This window comes from Halichoeres trimaculatus, unplaced genomic scaffold (genome assembly GCF_033239565.1).
Source record: "Halichoeres trimaculatus isolate MK-OKI-2021-1 unplaced genomic scaffold, fHalTri1.1 fHalTri1_scaffold_23, whole genome shotgun sequence".
NCBI classification, from domain to species: Eukaryota; Metazoa; Chordata; class Actinopteri; order Labriformes; family Labridae; genus Halichoeres; species Halichoeres trimaculatus.
The window spans coordinates 39934-62658 of NW_027437201.1; the positions used below are offsets into that span (position 1 = coordinate 39934).

At 42.5% G+C, this 22725-nt stretch overlaps 2 long non-coding RNA genes across 2 annotated transcripts in view; both read right to left on the reverse strand.

Moving 5' to 3' along the window:
* Positions 1 to 964: 964 nt before the first annotated feature.
* The window catches only part of LOC141785293 (uncharacterized), a 34357-nt gene continuing 12596 nt past the window's right edge, over positions 965 to 22725 (reverse strand). Inside the window, exons 3-4 of the long non-coding RNA XR_012597515.1 lie at positions 5534 to 5606; positions 965 to 5230 (exon numbers count right to left, since the gene is read on the reverse strand). This is a non-coding gene — a long non-coding RNA (uncharacterized LOC141785293). The remainder of the gene's footprint in view (positions 5231 to 5533; positions 5607 to 22725) is intronic.
* Positions 13411 to 14361, reverse strand: LOC141784747 (uncharacterized). Its single transcript, XR_012597476.1, has 3 exons — positions 14278 to 14361; positions 13846 to 14010; positions 13411 to 13759 (listed from the first exon to the last, which is right to left on the reverse strand). It is a non-coding gene; the product is annotated as an uncharacterized LOC141784747 (long non-coding RNA).

A 22725-nucleotide genomic window follows, 5' to 3' on the forward strand; every position in this document is an offset into this window, starting at 1 on the left:
TTATTGTAATTATTATTATTCTATTTTGTAGAATAATCACATAGCAATGAGTGGGTCTATTTATAAAGCGTGCACACCCCTTCAGATTTTTCACATTCTATTGCAGCCTTAATTTAATCAATTTTAACATAAGACTGTGACACAGCAAAATGTGAAAAAAATGGCGGGACTTAACACATTCTGAATGTACTGTATTAAAAAACAGGTTTACAAAGTTTTTGCCAATTTTTTTCACTTTCATGTGTTTGATAAAATAAAGTGAATGTTTGGAGCCTTGACATCTGACTGTATTAACTGATCTGTGTTATTTGCTTCACCATTGTTTTCATATTTCTTGCAGTGTGACAGTCCTTATCCAACTGTACAGCTGGTAGACGGCGATTGGAAGATGGCCTTTACCAGGAAGGTTCCCTTTTCAGTAAAGGTGGACAGTGTGGATCTGTGCCAAGGAACAGGAGTTGAAGATGGTATAATGGCTGCCTTCTGTGCCTATTTTGTTTTCAACCTGGCTTACCCAACCTACATGAAGAAGACGCTGACCTTTATCCAACGCACCATACTGAACATTTCTCTAATGGGTGACAAGGCCCTTCCAGTCACTGTCACACGAATGATCAATCTTCTCTTCTAGACATGCCTCGACCATATAGGTGTCCCAGGTGTAGGAGAACCACCTTCACCTTAATGAAACTGATTCAGCATGTTGGTCTCATCCATTCACATGAATCCAACTTTAATATGACCTGTGGACTAAATAACTGTAAATCATCCTTTACAGTATATGAGTCCTACAGGCGTCATGTATATCGTAAGCACAGGGAACATGTGCTACCTGAGAACAAAAGCAGTGACACTGATCTAAACACTGAAAATGACACTCACCTGAACAACGGAAATGACAGTGATCTAAGTGATGGACATGACTCCGACACTGGTTTACAGCCTCAGCCAGATTTACCTCTTAATATGGATGAACTACTTAAAGGTTTTAAAGAAAATCTTTGTGGCTTCATTTTGAAATGCAGGGAAAAAAATAACATGTCCTTTAACTCACACAGAGTTTGTCGCTTTTGCATGGCAACTCGCACAGAAATTAAAGAAAATTTCAGTGAGAATGATTTTGTCTTGAGAAGCCCAGAGGCACACAAGTATCACCTGAAATCGTGCATTGATAACCCTGAGCATAAATTGACATATGGAGTAACTGGTCCTTCTCCTTTGAGTGAGTTAAATTATTTTGATGTAACAAAAGCATTTCCACCTGATATTATGCATGACTTGTTTGAAGGAGTCATCCCACTTGTACTAAAACTAGTTGTGTGCCAAGCACACAAAGAGAAACACATAACTATACAAGAAATAAATGAAGAACTACAGCATTTAGCAATTGGTCAAAATGACAAAAAAAACAGGCCAGTACAACTGACAGAGCGACTCATGCATGGCTCAGGAATTTCAGGGTCTGCTGCTCAGAAATGGTGTCTCTTTAGGCTGTTGCCATTCTTAATAGGACACCGTGTTCCCCCCACTTGCAGTTATTGGAATGTATACCTACTCTGTCGTGACATAGTTGATGTGGTTACTGCCCCTAAAATCAAAAGGGAGAGTTTGCCTTTTTTAAACTTGATGGTTTATGAATTTCTGACAAAACTTAAGGAGGTTTTTGGAAATGTCATAACTCCAAAATGCCACTACATGGTGCACTATGCCAGACTTATTGCAATGTATGGCCCCTTACGATGGGTTTGGTGCATGCGCTTCGAGGCGAAGCATCAATATTTTAAGATTGTTGCAAGTACCTGCCGAAATTTCATCAATGTAGCAAAAACTTTAAGTGAGAGGCACCAGATGAGACAGTGCTGGGAGTTCTCCCAGAGCAACATTCTTGATGACTTTGAGATTGTGACAGGGACAAGTATACATACCCCACTTTTGTCTCTCACACTTGAGCTACAGAGACGACTTGCTGATGTACAGGAGAGTGAATATGCATTTAAAGACATGCAGCGTGTTTCAGAGGTCACTATTGACAGTGTGAAGTATGCATGTAAAGATGTTTTTATTGTTGGTTTCGTGCATGCAGAGGGTATTCCTCTTTTTTTCCAGGTAAAATATATTGTAAATATCAACACACTGTGGCTTCTTTGTGGCAAACTTCTTGTCCCAACCGTTTATGATTCACACTTGCATGCATACAGGGTGGAAGTTGATGTGGACTGGATCATCATCAAACCAGGGCAAGAAATTGATTTTCAGGCCCTTGATGTCTACCATGTGGATGACAAGTTGTATGTTACAGTGAAAAATGTTTTGTGAATGTGTCAAATGTGCCCGATTGGTATGCACCCTGGGGTACATACAGGCTCAGCCTTCTTGTCTCTCGTCTTGCTGTTGTTTATCTCACCATCAAGGCAGCTGAGAGATCTAAGTGGCTGGTGTTTTAAGCCAAGTTGTTTCATTCATTCATTTGTTTCATTGAAACTGATATTGTATTCTATGTTGTTGGGTTTTTTTAAATTGTATCGATTGTTATCGGTTTGATTCTGTTTCAGATGAATAAATTGAATGAAACGTGTTTTTGACTATTTCATGTTATATCGAGTACAGATTTGACCTCTCAAGGTATAAATGGTTTGTCACTGGGGCTGTACCCTCTAGAGAACAAATTTGTACCATTTACAAGGGTACATTTTAGTCCCCAGAGTGTTAAAGTCCATTTTTGTACCCCAGGGTGCATAAATGTCCCCATGAGGTACTAACAGGAAGGGTACAAAAATGTTTCCATGTAAATAGGTACAAATGGTGTACCTTTGAGGGTACTGCCCCAGTGACAAGCTGTTGGACCCTTAAAGGTACAAATTTTACACATTATTTCTGAGAGTGAATTTGAATACATATATGTATTCAGTATTCTGTGCTCCAAACTCACTTCAAACCCATTTTTATCCCAGCTTTATGTCCTCTGCCAGAACAATCTCCATTGGCAGTTTTAAGGTCTGTCTTTTTGCTACGATTAAACTCTGTTGATGTGAAGTTTCAGAGTAGTCTGAGCTGCAGCTGCGTCCAATCAGTGAGTGACGTCCCACATGAAGGTGAGACGTCTGCAAAGCCTGCTCTCATGTTTCTTCTCTTATCACTCCACTGATCAGTCTCCTCTCTCCTCCCAGCACACTTAGCACTTTGGGACACCAGCTCAGCGGGTGCCCCTGGTGTGGGGAGGAGAGGGAAGACTGCATTTTATCACTTCTGAATTCATACCATGGGCTCTAATTTCGTGGCGCAGTGCAGGGGGCGCAAGCCTGGCGCAGCCTGCGCAGTGCTAATTTCGTGCGGCGCACCATCGTGCGCTGCCAATTTGACAATTTGGTAGACCGTCTGCGCAGAGATGGGTGTGACGGCGCGCCAAGGGGAGTTGACGGCGCACCAGGGGGAGGTGTCAGCAGATTCATGTTGGCGCAGTGACAATTTCGTGCCAAAAAAGTGCGCTGAAAGCTCGCCAGCTCCAACCTGGTCTATCCTCGGCGCAAGGCTCAGAAGCAGGTTTCCAGAGTGTCAGGCACATTTTAATGCAACAAACAATCACAGCAATAGCTATTTAATGTAACTGTCTGAACCAGCATATACATTTATATCTATATTAACTGTCCGTCACATCTGATGTCAGATTAAAGCCATTTGTCATAATGGAAAGTTAACCTGACGGCAATAAATAGCCTTAACATCTGATACTGAGTATATATCTGGTTTTCTCATTTCATTTAATTCAAAGAAAAGAGGGAGAGAAAAGGTGAAGAAAAAAGAGACTAAATAAACGTTTGTCTCTCAGTATTTACCCGTGATTTCCCATGTTTCTCAGTTTTAGTCTTTATTTTTAACGTGATCTAAAAAGATGGAGTACATCGTTGTAAGGAGGATGAGGTGGAGACACTGCAGGCTCTGCTTGGCGATGACAAACCAGGAGTGCAGGTGGATCAAAAGTATTCTGAATGGATAAGCCAGCTGTGTAACTATCTCTTCATTTTGTACTCCTATTAATGACAAAGGAACAGATTAAATCTGTCCCAGGAGCTGGCCCACACGGTGACGCGCTTCGTGTCCTCAGATGCGCCCCGCTGTCCATTGACCTGCTGCAGGCACAGCGGCTCTGACCGTCTCCGCTACCAGCACTCTCTCTGCGGTGCTGTGGATCAGTCAGACCAATCAGACGCTGCGCCTCGGCCGCAGGGCATTTAAAGGCGAGGAGAGGCGCTCATTTGATTGGTGAAAACAGCGCTCGGCTGTGTTAAACCCACTCACGGCTTTTCTCCTCCCTCTCTGCCATTTGCGCGGAGGGAGGCGTGGACGCGCAGCTCTGCGCTCATCTGCGCCTGGACTGGGCCTCTCTTGGCACTGCAGGAAACTTGCAAAGTGCACCGGTCACGCCCTGTGCGCACGGCGAAGGCCTGCACAGGGCAGGTGCGCCTGCACCTGGTCTACGAAATTAGAGCCCCATGTGTGTGTTTGCCTGTCCTTACAAATATGCCCACTGAAGCTCTTGTCCAAGTCTTCCGGTTGACCAGAACCTGAAGCAGAACACCTTTTCTACACTGAGCATGAGCTGAGCACCGTGGACTCCTGACAGAGTTTTAAATAGACAGAGGTGCATCATCTCTGTCTGTTCTAATGGTCCACGTAGTAAAAGCCATGGCAGATCACTGATACACCTAATAGTTCCCTCAAGTCTGACTGTAACTGTGGAAAATAGTGGTCAATAACAAAATACCTGAAGGTCATGATGGAATGTTTTATCACTTCATCAAAATCTGAATTTTAAGTTTCAGCTGTTAAATACAATAAATCAGTCTTCCAGTTTTTGTTTGCTGTTATCATATGCTTATACGCTGAGGTGTTTTTTTTTCTTGATATCAAACTACGCCCCCTGTTGGGGAATTGTCTGGAATTTAATTTGGAAATCTGGTAACTGAGGACCAGCTACATTTTTTTTATTAATTTATTCATTTGAACAAAAAAAACAATGAATCTGTTCAAAATAAAAAAAAAAACTGAAAACTAGGCAGCTCCTCACAATGGCCAACGGATGGAGGAATTACAGCTCACACTGATCCTGTTAACATCATAAACTGTCCATTAACCTAAGGTGCCAAGTTCACTGCAACTTCAGGTGACTCTACTCAGCAGAAAGTCCTTCCACCAAGGGTGAAGCAGGGCAGCCAAACACCTCGACTTTTCTCTGAAAATCCAAATAATTTTAGTTAGTATGGATCATCCAGAAACACTCCCACTGATAATACAACCCAAGTACAAGTGTTTGTTGTGAGGGTTTGGGTGCTGCTTCCTCAGGGCTTTCTATTACACCACATCACCAACAGATCAGCAGAGGGCAGCACCAAAACACATACACTCTTCTGTTTCATTTTTATTTTATTTTCCTTGTTCTTCTTTACATACAAGGTAATGTAAAGGCACACACACACACACACACACACACACACACACACACACACACACATGCATTTTCCATGCATTTTCTTACCTCTGCTCCAACCAGGAGCTTGTCTCTTTGTGCTCTGGACAAAAATTGGTAGATTTCAAATTTCTGAAAAAGACTGAAAAGGAAAGACTTAAGGACTTCTCAGACAAAAAACACAAACAATCACAATTCAATCAAACAGGCTGTCTTCGATGTGGTTCCCACCCCTTTTGAACTCAACACCTAATTTCAAGTCTTTAACATTTTTGCTGCAATACATATACATTTACCCTGGATTTTTAAAGGAAGCCGTATTGATTGTAGGGATGGGTACCTTTCAAATTTGAAACAATATGGTACTGATGCCTGGTAACTGGCAATTGGTACCTGTACTCAACAATACCAATTTTTGGTACTTTTTTGTTTATGTGGCAAAAATATATATATTCTTAATAATTAAATTAAAAAAAACTCTCCACTTAGTATATTTATACTTCAACATATAACCTTGCAATGCTGTGTTCATGTCCACCATGAAAAATTGCCTACTCTGCCACTCACTCACAGTCACAAGGATGCATTTAGGTACCTAAACATGGTACTTTTTGGTTGAACATGCATCTGTAATAGGCTGCACGGTGGCACAACGGTTAGCGCTGCAGCCTCAAAGCAAAAAGGTCACTGGTTTGATTCCCAGCTTGGCCGGTAGGCCTTTTTGTGGGGAGTTTGCATGTTCTCCTCGTGCATGCATGGGTTCTCTCGGGGTACTCCGGCTTCCGCCCACAGTCCAAAAGCATGCTCATCAGGTTGACTGAACACTCTCAATCACAGGTGTCAAACTCGTGCCATGGAGGGCCAAGAGGCTGCAGGTTTTCGCTCCAACCCAAAACTCCACCAGCCGAATTCACTGATTAGTCCCTGCTCTCTGCTTGAAGGTGAGGTAATCAGTGAATTCAGCTGGTGGAGTTTTGGGTTGGAACAAAAACCTGCAGCTTCTTGGCCCTCCATGGCATGAGTTTGACATCCATGCTCTAAATTGTCCCTAGCATGAATTTGAATGTAGCATCTCGTCAGGACTCCCCCTAGCCCCTCCTCCCCCTCCCCTTGGAGCTCCTTCAAAGCAACACCCCCGCTCACATGCATGGGCGCCGCTGATTCCCGACTATGATTGTGAATGACTGAAAGACGCACTCAGCACATCATTTTATGTTTTGCACTATGTAGAGTCATGTCTCATTTAGAGGTAAGGAAACACCAAAACGTTAACGTAATGCTAATAAAACAATCAACAAACGTGGCTTTTGTCAGTACTCGCGACTGTCGTGCTAGAATCGTCCACTTTTACCTGTGACATGATATCAGGAGTAAAGCTATAACACAAACAGTACATGTACATTTTCTCAAGGACTTACTAAATATCACAGGTTTTTTTTTCTTGCTTGTCAGAGCCCCTGTGGTGAGAGTTTATTAGACTATGATCCAAACTACAGCCCAGAGCCAAGTACCTCATGGGGTCAGAGGGGACAGGCCTGAGATCGAGTGAGAGGGGCAGTAGTTAGAGGCAGGGGAACAGAGCAAGAAAAGAAAGCCTCCGTCTTTCTTTTCTTGCTCTGTTTAGCTGGAGGAGCAGCAACGGGCAATTGAGGTATAGGTAGCTTCTCCGCCATTCTGCAGTGCTGCTCCTTCCTTTTCAGCTCGGCCACGTGCACTAAATCATGTGCACGGCAGTGAAATGTACGGGCAGGAGGCGGGCAGAACGGCGACGGGATTTGATTGGTTTACAACCAAGGCGTCCCGGGATGTCGATTGGTTGGTGTTTTCCCTGTTTTACTCCTGCTGTATTGCTTGCCATCGGGACATATGGATCATTTTAACCAGCACAACAAAAAGTGTATCTAAATTAACTACCAATTATACCTTTAATTAATCAAGGTAATAATTAAGGACATGTAAATCAAATGTTTAAAACCCTGTTGTATTTTAGTTTGTCAAATCCACACTGCTGAATCACTGCAGTGATTTCTTGCAGACAAGTTTTTTTCTGACAACCTCCAATGCCACTTTTCTAGCTGCCAAACAACACACCATTATTTTTCTCTACCTCTGTTGCTATGGCATTGTCGATTTCCAGCACCGGGAAGTCCCCTATTTTCCACAATGCATCCCTCCTTGTCGTGAGTTCTGGTGTACTTTGAGTATTTTCGTCAGTCAGCCAACCGGGCGAAGGCCCTATTGGAACACTTGCAATTATTAGGGCCTGAGCCCCCAGAATCAGGGGCAAGGGCCCTATTGAAGACCCTTGCAAGTATTACTATTATTTCACAAAATCACAAACACCTCTTTCGCTCTGTCAGACTACACACCAATTTGGAACAATCCGGACATCAAAATCAACAAAAAATCAATTAACTTCCATACATAGACCAGGAAGGGAATCTCTCATTTTAGACATATTTTCACAAATAACACTATGCTGCCATTCTCTGATCTGGTCCAGGAATTCGGCATGGGGGAAAACCATTTTCTTGAATACCTACAACTTAAATCTGCCATTACCTCTAAATTCGATATCACTTGTACAAACTTAAACTTACCCGCCTCAACTTTGGACCTAATTAAAATCAACCCCATAAAGAAAAAAATCATTGTCCAAAATATATAAGATAATTGCTACCTTAGACAAATCAATATCACTACCATTAATAAAGTGGGAACAAGACCTGGCCCTCACCCCCAATGCTGACTTCTGGAACCAAATCTGTGAAAACACCTTCTCCATAAGCACCAACAGTAATATCCAACTAATCCAGTACAAAATCATCCACAGGGTTCACTTTACAGGGTACAGGATGTTTAAAATGGGTTTAGCACAATCTGACACTTGCACCCACTGCTCCCAACACACTCCAGACACTTACCTTCATGCCACCTGGAACTGCACACCTGTCCAACAATTTTGGGTTGACATTATCACATCTCTCTCAAATATTTTGGGCTGCCCCATCCCTCTGTCCCCTTCACTGTGTCTGCTAGGGAATTTATCATCATTAAACCATAAAATGAAAACAAATAGACCTCTTCTCTTAGCTCTAACCATTGCTAAGAAAACTATTCTCATGAACTGGAAATCAAAAGAAGCAATAAATATTACATTCTGGAAAAACCTCCTTGCCGACCACATATCAATGGAAAATCTAGCTGAATCAAACAGGCAAAGGACCGAAGACCAGGACTCAATCTGGCAACCTTTTCTAGCACATCTATATTCCTAACCAAAGATCCCTCTCATGTAAGCTATTACCGCCCCCTCGTGCTCTGTTCTCTCGTTTTTTGTATTTTTTTTCTTCTGTTTTTTTTTTCTTTTCCCTCTCCTCTACTGGTTTTAGTCTGCAGGGTCTGGGGATGGCGCTGGTCTCCTCTTGCGGTGGTGCCTTGGCTGGCCCTGGGGCTTGGGAGTGGTGGGCTCCTCTGCGCTGCACCCATGTCTTTTCCTTCCTGCTGTCCGCCCTGCGGCCCCTCCCCTTCTCCTTCCCCCTCACCTGCTCCCCCCTCTCCCTTCGCGGGGGGGGGGGGCTGGCCGCCTGTGCGTTGGCCGCTGGGGCCTGGCATACCTCCAGGGGGGGGCTGCGTCATCTGGGCTGTACGCGGGGAGCGTGGGGTGGCTTGGGGCTGGGCGGACGGGTGGTCGGGGAGGGCGGGTGCAATCTGCAGGGGGGGCCGCTGCTCTGGGCCCTGGGTGCTGTCTTTGGTATCAGCGGGGAGGCAGGTCTGTGCCCCCTTGAGTCCTGGGGTTGTCCCTGGGCCTGGCGGTTTGGGGACTGTGTGGGGGGGCCCGGGTGCCCTGGTGGCCAGGGGGGCGCCCGTGGCTGTGTTTTACTTACTTGGATATTCGGTGACCACCTCACACGCATGCAGATACTCAAGCTTCTGTCGAGACTAAGAGTTATGCTAGATCCCGTCAGAGCATGCTGAGTCGGGTACTATTACACAACTTCTCACATCCTGTGATGCATGCCACTTCATCTCCTATCCACGTAGGCCCACACTCCCCACACTATCAAGACCCCACATTTCTGGTGTCCCTGGTTTCGTACAACCTTTACTTCCTGTATTGCATTAGCCCAGCACTTGAACTGCTATCTTAAATCAACAATAGTAAACGTTTGTCCTCCCTTCTGTTTGTCTTGTCTCGTCCTGCCTGTCATTATTTCCCCTTCTTTCACTCTGTGGTGTGGCACGGCCCTCCCCTTCAGCTCACATCAGGGGTTAAATAAAGTTTAGAATGATGGAGTAGCCTACAGGGAGGGCTGGTGATGGTCACTATAGCAGTTAATCATATTCACATCTCTCTGACTGCTAGAAAAAAAATGCATTGGTCTTTTCAACGCTGTCATATGACACAGTGCTCAGCAGAAAAGATAATGCAGACAAGGGGAAAAATAAAATCTAAAAAAAAAAAAAAGAATCACTATTATTTCTTTGGGCCAAAACAACTCCAAATTTGGTGCTTTTTGCTTGAAAAAATGCGAACACACCTAGCCACAAATTCACTTCCTCAGAAAAATTTGTGATTTTGATGGTTGCTCAAAAATGTATGCTACACAGCGCCTCCTAGGGGCTAAAAACTGCAGCCCCTCAGGCTACTCTAAGTTAGAGCCCTGAAATTTTGTTTGCATCAAGGTTATAATAGTTAACTAAAACAAAACTAAAAAGGAAAACTAAAATTCAAAATACATTTCAGTTAACTCAAACCAATAAAACTTAGAAAAGAAAACAAAAACGATAAGTAAACTCAAACCAATAAAACTTAGAAAAGAAAACAAAAACGATAAGTAAACTAAAACTGTATCTTGTGTTCACAAAACTAACTGAAACTAACTAAAATTAAAGACAAAATTCCCTTTGTTTTAGTTTTTGACAATATTAATAGCCTTAAGGATTTAAATTAATCCGACACATTTTCCCAACCAATTTTACAACAGTTTTCAGCAGTTGCCAGCACCGTACGCAAGTTTTTTTTCCCCTAGGATGACATCGGGAAATCCACACCCCCAACGCATGTGATTGGTTTCTGCAGCATCTCTTCTTCTTCTTCTGTATAATCCTGCTGATTTGACAACGAGTGCATTACATGCGCCACCATCGATCTCCAAGGGAAATGAGGCGCCTCGTAGGTAGTTTACATTTACCTATCAGAATGATATATAAAATCCGAACAAGAAGAAACGTGCTCTCGTTCTCATCATGTCTCTTTGTCCTGGCAGACTACCTGCGTTTGTTTATATCTGGCACGCCGCGGACTTATACACTAAGCGGCGAGCGCCTCATAGCCAGCTGTGGCTCTGCAGTGGAGGTAGTGCCGTTTTATGACACGATGAGAACTAGAGCCTTATTTAGCGGTTTTTTTTTGTGAAAGTAACGCGCTGAAAAATCTCTAAATAAAATATGAATGCAGACCGATATCAGATTTTTTCGGTGGGAGTCCGTTTATCTGTGTTTTTGGTCAAGTAAAATATGGCCCTGTCTGAGGGCAGAGGAAACCGGCAGAGGAGCAGGGAGGGGGTGTTGGGTGTGAGCGCCCTGGGCTCCTGCTGCAAAAAAACACTGTTGTAGGGGAAGATCTCCGCTTGACCGCTATGAGAACTCAACTACCCAAGAGGCCTTGCGCGCGAGTACTGTCGTAAATATATGGATCTGCAGGTCTCGTGCATTTGTTTTGAAAACGAAACAGAAGACAGGACTTCGCTCCAAAGTATTCTTCTGTCTTCAGCGGCTGTTTGCAGGATGGATAGCGACGAGGTAATGTATTTATTTTTGACTAAATGACGATGTTGAAAATCTCTAAGTTCAACTTGGTTTTATTACCGTGAAGTCGCCCTCGTCCTGTTCAAGCGATAAAGTGAATAAAAGTAAAGACAACCACGAGCTGTTGATATCACACTCTTAAAATAGCTGGTCTAAAAAAAAAACTACATACTGGTACGTTCTGGATTTGTTGGGCTGTACTATTTTCTGTCAAGTTTTTTAGAGCAACTTTCTCATAAATTGGTCGCCCAAAATACATTTTAACTTGTGAATAAAATGCCCATTCTTCATACTTAGCAGATTAGCCTGGCAAACTTTCATTTTTCTCAGGAAAATACTAGAAATGCCCAATACGTTTTCATACGTTTAACATTGCATTATTTCCTCTATTTTTACAATTCCTTACAATTGTGTTATAAGTACGGCAGCGTATTACTGTCATCCTATATAAATAATGATTGATCAGTAACGTTAAAACTTGTTGTGTTTTTGTTGGAACAATGTATTTTCACGTTATAACGAGCTAAACTTTATTGTAAGAACCTGAAACGCTTCATGTTATAACATGATAGTTTGCTATATTGTAAAAAAGTGATAATTTATATTCTATAAACATTATAATTATATTGTAAAAATGTGATAATTACATTGCATTAAATTATCACGTTTTTACAATATAATAATCACATTCGTACAATATAATTTTCACATTACAAAAATATAAATTATCACGTTTTTACAATATAAATTATCACGTTTCTACAATATAAATTATCACGTTATAACGTGAAAATTTGTTGTTTTAACAATAAAGTTAAGATGTTACGTGTTACTGATCAAGTTTTATTTTTGTTGGGTGGCAGTCATACATTTCCGTAATAAAGCTTCCTCATTACGAATTACAGTTTTATTATTACTATTATTATTCAATGATTCTGTTGCTGATACATTCAATCATTTTAGAATTATGTAAACCAAAGACAAATCCCCTGTATGTGAAAATTCCCTTGGCTTTATAGTTCAGTCTAATACTGATTATTATTGAACTTAGAACTGTGCATTTACATCATACCTACTCTGTTTCTTTGTTTCATCAGGAATTAGCTGTTCCTGAGAACACCTCGACCTCTGCCTCATCAGAGTTTGAACCCCCACACAGTACAACTGGGAGGGGAAGGGGAAGAGGAAGAGGTAGAGGGGGGAGGGGAGTAGGTAGAGGGAGAGGTAGAGGGAGGGGGAGAGGAAGGGGGAGAAGGACACCTGAAGACCTGGATCCCGAGAGCCAGCAGAGGATTCAGGATCTGCAGGAACAGCGGAATGCTTAGATGCAGGCCACTATCTAGACTTTAGACCCTGAGCAGAGAGACCAGTTGCTCCAAATGGTCTTGTCAAGACTTCCTGGCCTCATGTTTGATGCACTGGCTTTGCTGAGGGATCCTGAACAGCAGAGAGACCCAGGTGGAGGGGCCCTCCATTGGTGCGCCTGTTCTAACTGCCGGGAAATGAACACGAACCAGGAAAGACTGTGCTGTCGGCAAACACCAGAGACCTGTATAAGTAACATGGCCCACATGCACTTATACATCCTGGATGAGGTGGTGTTGCATCTGGCCCGGGCAGCTTGGAATGACATCTTTGCTGTGGAGGATCACCAGGAGCCTTAGGAGGAGCAAAGACAGTACAGACACGCAGCGTATCGCCAGTTTGTGCTCTGGCAGCATGGTCGCCTCGGGGTGGGCGTCAGAGTGGTCATACCAAGCTGCTGTGTCTGGAAAGTAAGAGACACTTTTCCAGACCCAATGGGACAGTACACAGGTTTCAGGGTTCCTCGACTACTTTAGAACAGAGCTTTAGTTTTTGTTGTTTTGTGTGCACTTGTTTTTGTGTGTGTAAAATAAAGACATTTTTTGCAAAGCATAACAAACTTTTATTTACATTATTAAAAAAAACAACAAAAACTCCGGCAGAATTCCCACTCATGATCATAAATAATATGTAGGATGGACAGTAAGTTACTGTGCATAAAGTAAAGAGAGAGTGATGTATGTAGAAGTGTAAATACAGTAGAAAAGTAAAATAATAAACTGGTAATAAAAATTGAACCCTGTAAAAGCAGCAGACAATATGAGTGTGGGTACAGGTAAAGCTGTGGCTTTGTGTATGAAGTCAGATTGCAGGTCAACATGTCCATTCAACAAAACACATAAGGGATGATCCTCAGCGTTAACTCTGGAAAAACACCCTCTCCACGCGTCACGTGTCCTAACTAGCTCTGCTGTTGAGGGGGGTGGTACTGGAGCCAGCAGCCCTAAACGCCGGGGGTCATCTGGCCTAAAGGTCTGTGTTCTAGGAAGGCCTCCTCCACTTTGTAGTCTCTACCTAAGAACGGCTCTCTGCAGTGCTGGAATGTAGGAGTAATCTTTGTTCTCCTTCAGTGTGTAAACACTCCAAGACTTGGACCTTTTATTGTAGTATTGCCTGTAACTAAAGAGATCATACAATTTTAGAATACTCAAAGAATGCTCTAAGATTACAACAGGGAGTGTCTCTGCAAATGTGCATAAACTTACATCTTGTGTCCATCCTTGTTTCCTGCAGGAGGGCGGCCTTTGTGACAGTTATAGCCTATTGCAGCGAGCAGAGTCCGTGTGCGGTAGACTGCTGGAGTGTATGAGAACCGCTTCCCTGCATACATCAGTATATGGTTCTGGAAATTTTCCAGATCTGATGTAGTCCTGGACAGTGTGAGAACAAAGGTAAAAATGTTATTACATCATGGTAATTACTGACCTTATCAATCAACATGCTTATTTTTTACTTTATCATTATTTTTTGTTGCTTCTACCATCAGTGTATAAATGTCTCAATAAACAGACAGTGAGTAAATCTTTTAGATCGATATTGTAATGTGAGACTTTAGCAACACTTGCACCAGCTGTAGCACTATTAGGATAATTACTTTTGTAAGACACACTGACATTAGCATTGACAAAAGTGTATACCTGAAGGTGATGAACTTCTTAACATCCTTCAACCACCGTTTGTCCAAGACAACTGCTAAAAGGGCTTGATGAGCTGCTGAACCTGTAATGACATATCACATTATGAGATGGACAAAAATCCATTCAAAGCAACATACACCTCTCATAAAATACATTGGAATTACCTTGTTTTATCCAAGGTTTTTCCTGAGCTTCATCATCCAGTGGTTCATGCTCACAGGCTCCAGTTGCCCATGTGTGTTGGTTGCGAACATGATGAATGACAGTGTGCCACCTCATCTGCAAAATTAAAAACCATGTATGAACTTGAGTCAGACAATACATCTGTAACCTACTGTAATCCATGTTTTTGTCGGCCTCAATTTACTTTCCACAAACATATTTTGAAATCCTCCACAGATGATGCTTGCTTCGCACAATACCAGAAGTGGTTCACAATGTCCTGGATCCAAGGCAACAGTTCAGACTGGTCCCTCACTGTACCAGCCTGAGAATAGAAAAGACCAGTGTTATGCCGCGGCCACACCAAACGCGAACACGCGAATTTACTCGCGCGAATGGCCTGTCACGCGCCGCGTGAACGCCCGAGTCTCGCCGCTGGACTTTTTTGACAACCTGAGGCGCGAACACGCGAATGCGCGGTACTGCGCATGCGGAGTAGAGAGCTCATTCATTTAAAGACCGAAAGTCCAAAAGAGCAGCTGAAAAACAATGAGCTGTGGTTTCCGAAGCATGACAGGAGAGTGCGTGAAAGCTTTGGAGATCACAATCAATGCCTGCTGCCTCTCCCTGGTAATCCACCAGCCCTGCTTGGCTGTTCCCTGCGATCTCATCCCCGATCCCCCGAACCTCCGACACCCCGTACCCCCGACCACCCGAACCCCCGACCCATGTTCCCGGAGGTCTCCCTGGGGATAATGAAGGGGTGGAGGAAAGAGAGGAGCACAGAGAACTTTCATCTTTTCCCTGGCTCTGCCCCTGCCCCGCACTTTCCTCCTCTCTATCAGGCTTAAAACTCCGCTGAGGAAAACAAAGTCGGACTCAGTGATAGCCCGTACAGGCAGATCCAGCTGGGAACAAATGTTTTCAGAACTTACATTCAAAACCTGTCTCCTCAGAGACTTTCAACCAAGCCTGATCCTTTTTTCCCGGTCTCTGTAGAGTACACACGTCGTATCGTATAACTCTGGATGATGACACACCGCACAGATTGTTTTCTCCTCCATCCTCCGAGTTGGAGCCGGAGCAGGCGGCAGTTGCCCCCCGACGTTGTCAAAACAATGACGTCGTGGGGGAATATTTTGAACTCGAGCGAATTCGCGTCTACCGCCCAAACGCGTGAACGCTCCAAACTCGCCGCGCCAAACGCGCGAATCGCGCCGCGAGAGGCGAATCGGCGGCTAAACGCGTCTTTGCATAGACTTTGTATGTAATCGCGCCGCAAATTCGCGTTTGGTGTGGCCACACCATTAGACAGTCACAAAAAATGCTGCTTTATTGCAGCACTTTATAAAAGTGTAGAAATGCAATCACCAACACATCCCTCATAATACAATGAAATAGTATACCCGTCTCAGCTTCTTTCCTAAATTCTTCGCTGCATGCCAAATGTCGAGTGAATGTTGGAGCCCCCAATTTTTGTACTTTCCATGGTCTGCATCTGTGAAAAAAAGAAGACTTTACAATCTCAAAAACATCCATCTGAAAATACAGAATCAAAGTTATGCTGTCTGTGTAGCCACACACTTTCAAAAGAAAGCGCAGATTAGAGGTCAGTATCTTCAGGTTGTCAAGGTAGCAAATACAGGCCCTCTTCTCAATGAGGTCATCTTCTTTGACAACTTTCAAGTAGTCAGGCAAATCTGTCCCTTCAATGTCCACAGGGTCAGGGACTGTGACATCTAGTACAGTCTCGTCCATACTTATTTCTTGAAGCTGCTCAACGTTCACAACCTTTGATGATACACCACCAACACTGCATACAAAAGCAAAAAAAGAATGTAAAATTAAAACCAAGTCCTAAATATTTATCACAGATTTCTCTACTACTAAAAACAATGCTACTGAAGATAACAATCCTATTACCAGTAGTACTAATACAAGAAGATAAATGTGATAAATTCAACATACCGTAGTTGCAGAAATGGAGCATATTCCTTATCTTAGCTGTCCCCATCCTCACAGAATCTTGCGTCTGTCCAATTGTTATGCATTTCAATACTGCACGTAAACACACATATCAGTAAGCTGGAAAAAAATAATGACAGCACAAATTTAGTACAATTCATTAGAAATACTTGCATGCTGTTCCTTGGATCACTGACTGCATCCTCGTCTGGGGAGTCATGGGGATCTTCTTCCTCCACAATTGACAGAGAATGAACACTGCAAAGACAGCAGAATATAGGTAAAGTGTATAAACTGCAAGCAGACAGTATAAATACAAAATCAAAAAAATTCATTCCCTGAACAAAAGCTGTGCTACACTGTTTGTGGTGGAAGTTGCTTGCCAACTGTCCTGCACCAATTGTTATAATGTTCCATGACATTCCTATGAAATGGGACTATGACAGCGAGCAAACAGAACGGGACAGCGGGTGAATAGTACAAGACTATCTTGTTGTTGTGAAAAAATAAGTAAGTGTTGTAGGACAGCATGCAAGGGACACAATTAAGAAGACCAGGGGCTTTCCCAAGTACTGGGGGGAGGGGAGCACTGCAGCTTCTGGCTACTAAAAACTCACCAGGCTTCTAAAACATTGAGCTCTTCAGCCTCAGCACATTGTTGCAGTATCTGTACACCTTCCATTCCAAATTCCCCTCTGAGTGAAAACAGAAATTCAGTTACTTGCTTCTGTTGATGCCTGTAGAAACAAAACATTTCATGAAAAAAAAAATTGTGTGTAGGCTACAGTTAGCACAAGCAGCTTGATCAGGTACATGAACACTAAGGCCCCGTTTACTCCCGCAACGATTCCTCCTTTTCGCTTTCAAAAGCCACCCGCGTTTACATGAGGACGGCGTGAAAACGATCCGCGTTCATACGACTCCAGGAGGAGAAGTCTCCTCTTCTGTTCTTTCTTTTTCTGCCGTTTTGTTGTGTGAGACAGTCGGCAATCCAACCATAAGGCGCATTACCGCCAACTACTGGCTCAACTGGAAATGTGGCTGAGCGCGGAGCCTTCACATTAAACCGCGAGTGCGCATGCGGTGACGTCAGCGTTTCACCCTGAGACGCTCCGCTCTGTGTTTACACGAAGCTGGATGGAGGAGCGGATTCAGATCTTTCCACTCTGAGGAGCGTTTTCAAAAGTTTGCGTTTTCACTGAAAACGCAACGTGGTTTCGTCTAAACGGAAGGCCAAAACGCAACGAAATGTTTGCGGAATCGACCGTTTTCGGCGTCGTGTAAACGGGGCCTAAGATGATAATCTTAGGAATATTCAATATAATGATCTTCCATTTTCGGTATTTTACACCGGAGGAAACTAAACACACATACATTTTCTTTTACGCTTAGCCGTTTGCAGTCATCGTTTCAATAGCTTTCGAAAATTACCATGTTCGCAATAAATAGCTGCCGCCTGGGATTACTTGTTTATGAATATGAAAGGGATTAGATGGCTCTTAGTGATACAAAAAGTCACGTTACAAACTCAAGAATACTGTAAACGGTTTGTAAACAATCAACAAGTACTTACAAGTCCAGCAATAACAGGGCCAAGTCAGCATCAGTTGGACATCCCTCCTCGTCTTTTATTTCACGCCAGCGAGTGAACACCGAACCGATGTTTATTCTGGTCCGAGCATTCAGCTTGTCTTTCTCTTGCTTTCTTTGTTTTGCATCCTCCGACAAAAAAAAAATTCTCTTCCTTACGATCTTTGCTGCCTCCGCCATGGCTACAGCTCTGCGTTTGGCTTTCGCCGACACTTCCCTGAAAACCGGGAATCAAGGGAAGTGACGTATGCAGTAAGCAGGCAAGACGATGTAAAATTGTAGTTTTTTTTTACTGTGGCAGGGTTACTACCCGCCACCTTGAAGTTACATAGCGCTAGTGAAAGCGATACAGACCACTTCAGAACACGACAGAGGTGTCATTCAACTCATCCTAAAGCGGAGGACCATGACAACGGATATGGAAGGACTATATTATGTTTGAAAAACAACATAATGTTGGTTTAAGAGAATATGTACTATTTTTCATTTGCAAACGTCAAATAATTCTATACTCCATCTGTCAGAACCATATGTAGCTGAAACGTTGTGAAGAAAAACCACATTAGCTTTGGAAGGTAGGCGCGCATTTCCACTAAATGCAAAATAGCATACAGATGATGCTGTTACCGAACGTAATTTAAGTGCAGAATATTTTACTTTAACATAATTTCTGACCTCCATAAGCGGACTTTTCGAGTCTTCGCCTCCTGGCCGCTTGCAATGCTGACGAAAGCTAGCCATTACCACAGAAAAATATTCGAACTCTGTGCAATTTTGGCGCGTTTCTTCTTGTTCTGATTTTATATATCATTCTGATAGGTAAATGTAAACTACCTGCGAGGCGCCTCACTTCCATTGGAGATCGATGGTGGCGCATGTAATGCACTCAATGTCAAATCAGCAGGATTATACAGAAGAAGAAGAGATGCTGCAGGAACCAATCACATGCGTTGGGGGCGTGGATTTCCTGATGTCATCCAAGGGAAAAAAAAACTTGTGCGACGCGACATACTGGGCCGTGCTTGTCTACTGCACTGACTGGCTGTGCGCTGTGTTGCGACCAAACGTAGTGGAGCAATGAATCAGAGCATCTGTTACGGTTTAATTTCATGTGAGTCTGACTTTATTGTTATAGAGTCCAAGTTTCTAATTATTGAAGCTCATATTATATATTTTTTTCCGTAATTTATGTTTTTATTATTTTTATTTAATTCATGTTAAAATTATTTTGTATACTTTATGTTTATATTTTTATATCAAGTTTATTTTCTTGTGTTTAAGGCAGCAGCCAGCAGTTCAGTATTAGCATTGACTGAGCAGTGAGCTCTATGTTGGACTGGAAAATAAACAGTATCACAAAATATTTACTCTGACCTTTTTGAATCCTGCACCTGGTTACTAAGGTATGAAAAACTAAAAATAAACTAAAACTTAATTAAAACTAAACTAAAACTAAGCCTTGTTGCAAAAATTAAAACTAAATAAAAACTAAAACTTAAAACTAAACTGTAATGGAAAAAAAATGTCAAAACTAACTAAAACTAAACTATAATGGAAAAAAAATGTCAAAATTAACTTAAACTAAACTATAATGACAAATCCAAAACTATTTTAACCTTGGTTTGCATAACTACCATATCTTGCTCTACCAAAAAGTCACTTATGACTATCATAAGTTCCAAACACGAACTTCGCTATTTGGACCTAAACATCGTATTTTGACAATTTATGACAATTTACATATGAACTAGCAAAACTTGCATTGTGTATAGTACACACGCAGGACTGAAAGTTATTAAAAGATTTTTAATATCCCAATGGGCATGGCCAGGACATGGGCTCAAAGTTCAGCATTTTTTCATCTATGTCTGATCTGCATGAAAACGGACACACATGTTAAGTGTTGCGCCCTGTACGCAGCCATGTCACTATTTTTACCTGAAAGTATCACGCCCCTAAATGGAAACAGGAAGTAATACGTTTAGGCGCTAGGCTTGGCGCTACCCAAGTAGCTGCCTGTTGCAGCAGCTCCCTCGTCTTTGTCCGTTTCTTGTAATTTTTTCGTCTCTTTTTCGTAATCTTTGTATTTGGAGTGGATCATCACTTTGTGTGGTTCATTGTCGGTCACGGACACCAAAATTTTTGTGGCTTCGGCGGTATTTTTTACTACTTTTCTCCTGTGTTTGTCTGGAGATCCTACATGTAACCATGGCTGCATTGTTTACATGCAAAATTAGCTGTTAGCAGCCTGTAGCATGTCAATGCTAACTAGTGTAGGGCTTGATGATTTCCCTCGAGCTGAGGAGGAGGTGGTGACGACGACGTGCTGGTTCTCGGATGTGAGCTGGGAGGTGACGACGTGGACCTGTCCTTCCATCCATCGTTGTTGGGAACGTGGGATCTCGCTCCGGGGGATGGACGAGCTAGCTGTGCTAATCCAGCGGCATCATGCTGTTCACGGACGTGGCTGACGGAACAGACATCGGACGCCGCGACACATCGGAGGAGCTTCGCCTGCTGTGAGCAGACAGGATCCAGGAGACAGAGACTGAACAGACTGCTGGGGAGGCTCAGTCCTGGACCCTGTGGAGGTGGAGACTGGCTGGACTGGAGAGTGGTGGACGAGTGGTGGATGGGAAGTCATCATCTAATTTCTTATGGACATTTTTGCACTTTCTATACCCTTTCTTACTTTTGTTTTCTTAAATGCTGTGGTGACTCCTGAATTTCCCCCCGGGGATAAATAAAGTATTTTCTATTCTATTCTATTATTTTCTATTCTATTCTATTCTATTCTATTCTATTCTATTCTATTCTATTCTATTCTATTCTGTTTAAAGGTTGATGTAGTTGTTGGCTGGTGAGAGTGGCAAACTCGGGCATAGGAGTTTGCCAGCCACCAGTTAGAGTAAAAGCAAGTAGAGAAGTGTTGACACAGTCCAGACACACACTGCTTTGCCAAGGGGGTATGAATGAGTTTAACCAAGAGTTCCAAGCTAGTGAGCCATGCTAGTTAGCCATGCTAACTCACTTGCTCCTGCATCTTGTTTACTAGTTGTGTGCCTCAAGAAAAACACACTTAAGTACTTGCCCAGAAATTCGTACACTTTGATGACTGAGTGACTACGCCGTCTCCAGCAAATAAAACAGAATTAAGAGTAAAGACCTAATATAGCAGTAAAAACAGTTAAAACAAACAACATGCAGCAAACACAACAGAGTCTGTGTCGCCAGCAGGGCAGCACCACAGGAGCAGACTAACAGAAGCACACTGATGGAAGCAGGCTATAGGCTACATATTTAAACAAACTTGTCCTACAATGACTTTCATCTGATCAACTCCAAACTTGGCTTGTGTATATTACACACTGACAATGAAAAGTTACAAATGCATTTATGGTATGTCAATGGGCGTGGCCACAAAGGAACGCCAAAGTTGACCATTTTGGCAGGTTACAAAAATCTCAATAGCTCCCTGTACAATGTTTGATCAGGACCAAAATGCAAACACAACTTCAGTGTCATAGCCTGAGTGCATTTCTATCACTGGTAGGGATGGGTACCTTTCACATTTGAAACAATATGGTACTGATGCCTGGTACCTGGCAATCGGTACCGGTACTCAACGGTACCAAGTTCCTGTACTTTTTTGTGTTTATGTGGTAAAAAATATCAATTAGTTTAATAATGACATATAAAAAAATTCAATATTACAAATTTATTCTTCAATATATAACCTTGCAATGCTGTGTTCATGTCCAGCATGGAAAATCACCTACTCTTCCACCCTCTCACAGTCACGAGGATGCATTCATACCTAAACATAGTACCTTTTTGGGGTGTGTAATAACCATGCATAGACCTACAAAAAGGTCTATTATGACTATCAGGAATTCTGCTCCTCCATTTTTTGACATTTTCTTTTTAATTGTACTCATAAATCTCTCCCAAGTGTTCATAAAGCACCACTGTTTACGTCATGTCCTCAAGTTGAAAGGTGTGTCTATGCTTCCACCTTAAACTCCCAAATGTGGCCTGAACTTGAAAGTAATAGTAAATCTGTGATGTAAGGCCCATTTCCTACAATTTCAAACAATCAGGCACAGAACAGAAACTATTTTAAGATTACTTGTAAAGTCCTCACAGTCCCTTTAATTTTTTTCTTTTTGTTTTGATTATTTTTATTACTATAATTATTATAATTATTATTATTATTAAAGTATTATTATTATTTAATTAGTTAAAGCTGTCTCCCTTCAATCCTGTATTTTTCATACATAAATAGTCAGTGCCCTGGTCGGGGCACCCCAGTCTAAAATATCTGGACACACCCCTGCCTGTCATCTCAAATCTCTGTGCAGGTACGTTATGTTGCTTCGCTCATCAAAAGATAGATTTATGCAGAACAGAGGGTTCTGCTTGTGGATTAGAGGGAGTTAAAGTGCAAAATGGGACTCAACTTTCTCCAGGTAAGAGTCAAACAACTCCCCAAGCAAGCTCTCTCTCTCCAGTTTAATTGATGTGGATCGCCCATCTCCATTCCTTCTGCCTCTCTGCAATCAAAAACAGGATGAGCGCAGACGTTTGTCACAAAATATTCAAAGGGGGCTTAAAAATAATAAAAGCCATTCTAGAAAGTTGTGTTTCGCAAAGCCAGCAGTGTGCCTGGATATATCGTTGGCTTCTGATCCCTCCAAGACTGACATGTTAGTCCGAGACCCATCGAGAACA